Genomic DNA, 9886 nt, shown 5'->3' with positions numbered 1-9886 from the left:
TCTGCAACTCACAAATGGTTCAGAGAAAAGTTTTGTTATATCTATATTTATCTAGAAAGAGGAGAAGGTATAAAGCAAAGGTAGTTAACTGTTAACATTTGGGGAATGTTTTCTAGGAGTTCTTTAAAAAAATTTTTTTTAGTTGTAGATGTACACAATACCTTTAATTTATTCATTTATTTATATGTGGTGCTGAGGATTGAACCCAAATCCTCACACATGCTAGGCAAGTGCTCTACCACTGAGCCACAACCCCAGCCCAGGAATTTTTTTTTTTTTTAATTTTTTTAAGTTGTAGAAGAATATAATGCCTTTATTTTATTTAGTTATTTTATGTGGTGCTGAGTATCAAACCCATATAATTTGATGTGAACAAATTATAGTACACTCAATATAATAAACCATATATTTATGTAGATACAAGTAAATAATTAAGTTGAAAGTTGAATGAGGAACAGAGTTTCCAATTACCTCCCCACAGAGTACTAAATAATGTACAAAGGAAGAGCAACATCACAGAAGAGAAACCTCACAAATAGCACTGTTAGTGAGCAATGTTAACATCATCATTAATGGGGAAATAATAAGTCATACGATGGGATTCAAAGAGAAAAGTATGGAACGACTTCTGTGATACTCTTGCCAAAAAGCGTGTGGTCAGGTTCCAATCATAAAGAAAGCAGAAAAATCCATTTGAGGCACACTGTACAAGAGTTCTGCCTTTTTTCATTTTCAAGGTTGTAATGTAGTTAGCAGCATGTTCTGACTTGCAGGAAACACTAAGGAACCATGAATGAGGGTGTATGTCAGCAATTTATCCTCACATGAACTGTAAGTCAGTGCCTAAAATTATAAAAAATTAAAAGTGTACAAGTTTGATGGCACTATAATAATTATAATAAACATTGGTGGTGATCACAGTACTAGCATATGAAAATGATATCTGTCTAAATCTCTACATATTTGGTGATAAAATTAGTATAATACAAGCAATTCATCATTAATGTAATATTTAAATCCACCAAGGTAGTACTAACTAAAATAGTACTACCTTGTTTAAATAGCTAGCATTTGGGCAGTTTGAATACATAAAACTCAATAATTCAGGTTTGTACTTGCACTTCAAATTTGGTTATAGATGCCAAGAAACAGTCAATATTTTATAAATTTCATCATACATATATGATACAAACATTTTCCTTGAAGTTTTTACATGATACCTTTAATGGGAAACAAAATGTTATGTTCACAGTCTGATAAATACAATATTATCTTTTAAATCATATTTTTTTCCTTAAAAATCTCTGTATTCTTGTGATGCTTCCAAAAGTAGATCTTGTATTGGCTTATTAGAAGATCTTAGGGCAGAAGTTCTGGTGGGTCTAGATTCAAATTCTGCAGCAAATGGAAAGAATAAGAATTAAGTTATGTATCTCAAAGATTTCATATCTAACATGAGTCAATAAAAAATAAGTTGACTTTTTGGTGTTTATAAGAATGAAAAATATGTCTACAAAATTACCATGAAATATATTTGCCCAGAGTTGCATGCTGAATTATTTATCACCGGGACTGGGGATCAGAGCTTCAGGTTTTTCCACTCATTCATTAATTCAAGAGCTGTACGCTGAAGTACTATGACAAACACTGGGATGACAAATGAAGATGATGAAGCTACCCCTCAACAACCATATGCATAACTTGAGAAACAGATGAGCAGAGAGTTTCCCTGCAGTCATGGGGGCTCTGGCAGGTATACAACAGGGCACTACTGGAGCAGAGAAGGGACCTGTGTGCAGTCTTGTGTTACAAGTGGAGGTGTTGACACCTGAAGGATAAGGAGAAAGTACGACAGAAAGAGGGAAGAGGTGCAGGCAACACCAGAGGTGAGGAAGAACACCTGTGGAATCCCAGGTGATCTAGTGCAACTAGAAGCTGGAATGAAGGAGTGGAGGCAGGTGAGAGCAAGAGGGAAGGTTGTGTAACTTCATGAGAATCCAGGAGGTTTAGGTATTTTAATTCCTTGCTAAGGATTCTGCAATATTCCTGGGGCAAAAGGTAAAACAGTGACAAAGTCAATGACAGGAGATCTGAAATGCTTGACTAGGTGAGTCTGGGGTTTTTACCTAAACCAGAGAGAAGTGGGTGATGCCTTTGTCTTCCAAGAACAGTTTCATGTGAAACACACAGTTTCATAGTGGTGGCAAAAGTGAAAAAAATGTCAATCCAGAAAAATAAATATATTGAGATTTTAAAAGCTATGGGGCATGAATAAACAATGAGTATATTCTTCATTAAGAATTTTTCACATCTTTCTTTTGAAGTGTGCAAGAAAAATATTTAATATAGACTCTATTAACCAATCCAAGGAAAGGCATACATTAACTATTTGTAATTTATTTCAGAAATCAATTAATAAATTTAAATGTTTTGGCAACATACCTTCTTTTAGTTCTCCAATTAAGCTTTGTCCCTTTCCTGCTTCATGTGAAATGAGGCAAATATCATTTGTAATGCTTAAGCAAGAGAGATTATCATGCTACATCACATAGACAATGTTGTGTTTTTAATAAAACTTTTAGAGTCTAGAACTAACTTGAAGATGGCTTAAAATAATAACCCGAATAAAATTCTTATTTTACATGGCATATCTATCTATCTGTCTATCTACACACACACACACACACACACACACACACACACAAATATGCAATGCTGTAAAACTGATAAAAGTACAATTAAATGTCTATGAAATATAGATCATATCAGAAGGGTACACTTTTATCAATGCAAAATCAAACAATTCAATTCCTATTTTATACTGACTGCATTACAGTTTGATTCTTAGCAAAACTTTGCTTTTTAGAAACGCTTATTTAGTTTTTTCTCTTTAATGGATTGTTCCTTAAAATGAACTTTCCATTCTCTACTTTTGGAAATTAAATATTTAACATATATTCTATGTTATTAATTTTTCAGTCCATTATCCTAAATATATAAATGAAGAAAGCTGTCATAATGCTATGTGAAAACTTCTTCTAGCAAAAGACTGAAAATATTGCTATGTGGATTATCAACAAACTTTATTAACATGGATGCAAAGATTTCAGAAGATTTCCTTGAAAGCAGGATAAAATGAGGTGCTGATAAAACCAGGTGCTGGGACACAGGTCTATAATCCCAGTGACTTGGAGGCTGAGGCAGGAGGATGGCAAATTTGAAGCTAGCCTGGAACTTACTAAGACCCTGCCTCAAAACAAAAAATAAAAAGGAATCAGGTTGATAGGTCAGTGGTAGAACACCCCTGAATTCAATTTACAGTACCACAAAAGGAAAAAAAAAAAAAAGCAGTATAAATAACAGAGTCAGTTTGAAATTTAAGATTCTTTGATTTGTGACTTTCCAGACTTGGAAGCAAGATATTTCTTGAACCACAGCTCAGCTCTGATTTCTTCTCAGAAATTAGGACCAAAATTTTCAAAACATATGACCAATTATAAGTATGTACTTAATTAGAAATGTGGGAAATACTTCAAACTATATTGCAAGTGACCCTATCTATAGTATTTTATGTTAAAAAAACTATGCTCTAATTCTCCAAACAAGGTCTAACAGAATACTAAACGTAATAAATACTTTGTGGTGATAATAATAATATGATGTCCAATACTTTTACATATTTTAGATGTTGACAAATTTATTTGACTTAGTTTCCCGTGTTTTCTTTTTCTAAATTTAATTTTTTTAATTTTTAATTTTTAATTAGTGTTATAATTATACATAATGGTGGAATTCATTATGACATATTTAAACATGCACATGACAATTTGATCCATCTCCAGTATCTTCCATATTCCTCCCCTCTTCCCTTCCCCTGATCCAGTTGCTCTATTCTACTGATCTCCCTTCTATTATTATTATTATTTTAATTAGTGCATTATAATTATATGTAAAGGGAATTTATTGTGATATACTTATACATGGATGTAACATAATTTGGTAGATTTTATTCCTAGTACATCCCCCTGCCCTTTCCTTCTTGTTCCCTCTCAACCCCCTTCCATAACTATATTGTTTCCCTTCTATTCTTGTGAGATTTCTTTTTTTATTCATTTTCTTTTTTTCTCTGAATAATTTCCACACAAAAGAAAACATTTGACTTTTGACTTTCTGGGTCTGACTTATTTCAGTTAGCATGATGTTTTCCATTTCCGTCCATTTGCTGTTCTTCTTTGTAGTTGGATAAAAATCTATTGTGTATATATGCCACATTTTCTTTGTTCAGTCTTCTGTAGATGGGTACTGAGGCTGGTTCCATAACTTGGTTTTTGTGTCTCTACAAACATTGGTATGCCTGTATTATCATAGTACACTGATTCTAGTTCTTTTGGATAAATACCAGGGAGGGGGATACCTCAAAACTGGAAGAAGAAGGTTTTATTGACAGAATCTTACCTTGCCATCAATAAACACTGTAAAATGTGACAGTTTTATAAGACTTGAAATAAAGAACTATCAATGTCATGTTATTATCTTCCCCAAAAAACTCATCTCCTAATATTTACTTCCTATAGATAATCAATCTTATTGTCTTTATACCCAATCCACAAATACTTAATTAAATAGTACAGAAATTCTGCTTAGATAAAAATTAAATACCTTCTCAAAAGTTTTGTGTTGAAGAAATACACTTTTTTTCTTTTGCTTCCTTATCTTTTTTCTTTGTGTGTGTGTGTGTTTGCGTGTGCATGCTTGGGATTGAATCCAGGGCCTTGCACATGCTACACCTTACCTCTGTCGCTGAGCTACACTCCCCAATCCACTATGTACTGAAAAAAAAAAACCTTAACTCTCTTGATGGAGAATACTTGTGGATTATCAAATTTGAGTTGAGATTACTTTTTTCTCCTCTCATCAAACACCTGGTAGATTTAGTTCCCTCACTTGAAACCATGAAGTTGGTCTCCCCTTCCATAAACACTCTTCCAGTCTTTTAGTAACCCTTGAGTACTTTATAAATTAAGTGACCACTAAAGACAACTGTTTTGGGATGGAGAGAGCAAGGAAGAGATGAGCTTTGAGAGAGACAAAGGACAGTCTCAGAACACAGGGAGGGAGCAGTGGAAAGAGGCACCAAAAAGCTTATTTAAACATCCTGAGACTGAAGGCTCCAGTTTTGTCATGGCTGGTGGGAAGTTGGGGAGGTTTAGCTCTCATGTAAAACTTGACAAATATTAAATGACTTTGAGAAAGTCCCTTTCACTTAATTCTTCCTTTCCCCTTTAATCACACTACTTCCCCATATTTCCCTGACTAGAAGTTTGGAATTGTTGTCCACAAGTTGAATGACTTAAGGAAGTAATCATAATCATTGTGACATTAATCATTGTCCTATTCTGTTAGATAAGAGTGCCACCAAAGTATAGAAATCAGTAACTTTGGAGAAACCGAATGTTACTGCAAGAAATAAAAAAGCTTAACACATCCCTAATCTTCAATGTATGTTAATACTAAATTGAAAATGATTTTAGCTCCTTATGGAGTCAAATGCATATCTGTAATTAAAACACTCCTCCTAGAAATAAAAGCTTCAGGGGAGTAGCCTGAATTGTTTTGGCTCATGGAGGGAGCTTTAAGTCTAACCTTAGTAAGGTGCACATTTGTAACCTCACTTATACTCTTCCATTTTTCCAAACTGTAATAAGGTGTGTAAATTTTAAAATGTACCATTAATTTTAGCATATTAGAAGAATTCTTTTATATTTGGTCCTTAGCTATCAAACCATGTCCACAAAAATCAAAAGTTTCCACAAAGCACAGTGCAAGACGAAGACATAAGGAAGTCACAGTTTTAGAGCCTCTTGTCCTAGCCAGAGAGCTCTGCTTCCATTAGTTTTATATAATACAGTTTCGTTCTAAAGATATTTTTTAAAGTTTCATTTTGTTAAAGAAGGATTTTTAGAAAAGCATGTAAGTCACAAAGTCCCTAATTTCACATGAAAGCCTACACAGGCTCACACAGATTATATCTTGACTGAGGTTACATAACCTCATAGTCCTTAGGTCTTCTTCTGGAGCCTAGAGTTCCATGCAGATAATCTCTCATATCAGGAAGGATACACAGATTTTTATATATAGTTCAGAGATGATGTATTTTGCAATTTTTGTCATGGGATCAATAGTATTGAAGCCCAAGATATAAAAGAGTAGCTGTCTGGTAAATTGTTCCAAAGTTATAGGTAAAAATAAAGGAATACAAATCAATATCATATTTGTGTTAGTAGCATGCTCAATATATAAAGCACACATGTTTAAACCACATAATAGGGACCCTGAAGGAGAAAATCTTCAGTTGAATCAAACAAGCTGAAATTGAGAAAATTCTTTAAAAGCACTTCAATTGTCTCTAAATAAGACTTGGTTTACCAACATCAATGGACAAAAGAATTTTCCATGTTGTGGGTTATTTGTGGTCAAATTAAAAACACAAAACAGATCTCTCTTTACTTTTTACCATCTAGCATACTTCTGGCCAGCTTTCCTTCATTAATTAGGTGGAGCAAAAATGTGGGTTTAATTTGAATTATAATTTAAATCCAGTAAAAAACGAGGGGAGAAACTCCATTTCCCTGACCTCGAGTTTCTGTGTGAGGACTTAACACTGTCTTGACCGACATCAAGAGAAGAGAGAGGGGCTGAGGTTGTGGCTCAGTGGTAGAGCGCTTGTGTAGCATGTGTGAGGCACTGGGTTCGATTCTCAGTACTGCTTGTAAATAAATAAAGCTCCATTGACAACTAAAAAAATATTTTAAAAAAAAGAGAGAAAAGACTTACCTGATCAGTAAAATTTTATGAAGTACATTGTATGCATGGGCTTGGCTCTGTACTTCTTTAAAAAATGTGTCTGCCTTCAGGAACATGAATTCGGGTCTGCTGTCATCTCTGCAGTGAGCAGCCTGCTCAAGGGACACATGTCAGGCATTGGTATCTTTCAGCTACACCTCTGTCTTATCTGTGATGAATATTTGGAGCCTGCTGAGGCTACACATCTAAACCACTTTCTTCCATTAATTTTTATGTGTTAGTAATAAAGCTAAAGTATTGGTTTTCATCTGTCTGAGTCTTATGTTCTGAACTCAACTGGGGAAAAGGAATGTTATTTGCTGCCTACCCCAGCCTGATATAGGAATATGTAAGACAGAAATTTTTTTTCCCTTAACTTCATCATTTTACTATATATTCTTCAAAATATCCCCCACACACCTTAAAAAGGGGAAGAGTGGAAAGGAAGATTTTAGAAACAAATATAGTGAAATCACTATATATATAGTGAAAGCACTATATATATAAATATGTTTGCTCATTCAGCAGTATTTATTGATAGTCTACTGTTAAATGGTAATATTATGGATTAGAAAATGATGTTGCATTCTCTTTTTGAGACCAGTTTGGTACGTACACACACATCTTCCACAGTGAATGTATTTTCAGTAACTATTGATGATTTTATATACCTATGTACATATACATATATACACACATATATATATATACATATATACATATACATACATACACTTAATATATATATATGTATATATATTTTTTTCTTTTTGGTATTGGAGATTGAACACAGGGACAATCTATCACTGACCCACATCCTTAGCCCATTTTTTAATTTTTCATTTTGAGACAGGATCTCACTTAGTTGCTCAGGCTGGCCTGAACTTACAATCCTCCTGCCTCAGCAGCCCAATTACAAGCATGCACCACCACACCTGGCAATTGTTGATATTTTAAAATTCAAATTTGACATCATTCTCTTTTTAAGGAACACTCAAATGTTATAAAATAAGTATATACTCAAATACGGTAAAATCAATTAAGTTAGTCCTTCAAACCACTGCAATTTATTATCAAATTCTAAATAGGTTCATGAATAAAGGAAGTTACCCTTGTCCATTTGTAATTATTAAATACATGGTCTTTGTGTCAAAGAGAAATACTGAGGCACAGTTTATTGTTTGAGAATTTGAGAATTTAAGTACAGAGCAATATATATTTAAAACCTCATATATATATGAGGTTTTAAATATATATTTAAAACACATATTTAAAACCTTGTGAAAAAAATAAAATAATTGAAAGAAGTCATACTATTACATAATTCTTTCAAAAGATAAAATGCCTACTGGGCACTTGGCTTAGTGGATAAACTTGAGACGAGGAATTACAGAACATTTAATTGATATAAAAACAAGTGTAACTGTCTTCGCCTTTGGAGTACTAACCATAACTATTATGAAAGTGTGGTTAAAGTTCTCCCTTGGTGATGCAAACAGGTCTACATTTAGCTGGGAAGAAATGTGACTTTTGTTGTGACACAATATTGTTCATGTAAAAAGCTAAAGTTTTAGGAATATTGTTTTGACTTTGACATACCTGGACAGTCACATTTAGAATAAGACTTGCTCAACTGAATGGATATTTCAGAAATAGAATAATTAGTTAAATAAACTATTTGATATTTTTCAAAGTATCAGTAACATACCCAAAATGCAAAATCAGTCAATGTAAAAATTAGTCTCAGACTGGGAATATTGTTATGGAAAGCTCAGACCTTGTCCCTGTGCCAATCCAATCATGAGGACACAGTTTTTAGAAAAAGGAAAAAACAAGTGTTATTGCTTTGCTATCAAAGGAGAAACACAGGGAATTCCTGGGACAGAGGCTGTGATTTTCCCTGTTACAAGAAACAGAGGAATTTTAAAGAGGTATTTCAAAGGCTACATTGTCAGGGGTCATAAGTCACTTGTAGACTTGAGAGAGAACCATTTCTTAGATCTTCTGACATAATCCCAAAGTCTGAACTTCTTCATTTCTGTGGCGTGTGTGCTTAAGGGTAGATAACTCAGCGTAGGATCAGAAAAAGGACTTCTCCCAAGGTTAGAAGAGGAGAGGCAGAAGAGAAAGGAAAAAAAAAAAAGTCAGTTTTAAAATGAGCCACAGTGGCAAACTAACAAGGGTTCAAAGCATGAAGTGGATCCCTGTTACGTTTCCCCATGGTCAATTACTTTTTTTTTAACCTATGAATTGAATTTACTGTATAATCAATCTATTGGTTTTACAATATGTCTCATAATCAATTATTTCACCAATATTTTAAATGATAGAGATCGATTTGGAAACACCATTGACAAAGATTCTTAAATGAGATAGTTAACATAAAAAGCACTAGCAGTCTCGATTTCTATTTTCATGAATAGATACATAATAAATATGTACTTTATAGTTAACATTTGTACAAAAGTCAAGCCATAAAGTTTTCCCTGGGAGAAAATTTCTAAAATGCTAAAACTTTGTTGAGAGAGAGTAAACTATTTTTCCTTTTTAAAATGTTGAACCCCTGCACCACCTACATTATAAATGAAATCAACCCTTCTGCATCTAACATTATCTTGCCATTCAAGAGTCAAGTTTCTAAGATTCATAGAATGTAAAAGCTGGAATGCCATTACCAAGGAGTGGCATATAAAAGGAAGAACAGTGAATTCAACAAGTACATTGGATCACATAACACTGTGTAACCAGTTGAAGGTTTCTGGAAAACATGCTTAGTGGTGATGAAAACAAAAATACAGTGATGTCTTGAGTCCAGTGATCCCCATTTAGTCAGGACTTCACTTTTTGGGGGTTAGAGGAGTTAGTGTTAGGGTTAGGGTTAGGGTTAGGGATGGGGGCAAGAATGGAGGAAGGATGAACTATATAGAGGGAAAAGAGGGGTGGGAGGGGTTGGGGGGGAAAATAACAGAATGAATCAAACAGCATTACCCTATGTAAATTTATGATTACACAAATGGTGTGCCTTTACTCCATGTACAAACAG

The sequence above is a fragment of the Sciurus carolinensis genome, chromosome 5, assembly GCF_902686445.1.
Source record: "Sciurus carolinensis chromosome 5, mSciCar1.2, whole genome shotgun sequence".
Taxonomy (NCBI): Eukaryota; Metazoa; Chordata; class Mammalia; order Rodentia; family Sciuridae; genus Sciurus; species Sciurus carolinensis.
The sequence above is the reverse complement of the archived record's forward strand: the minus strand, read 5'-3'. Positions refer to the sequence as shown.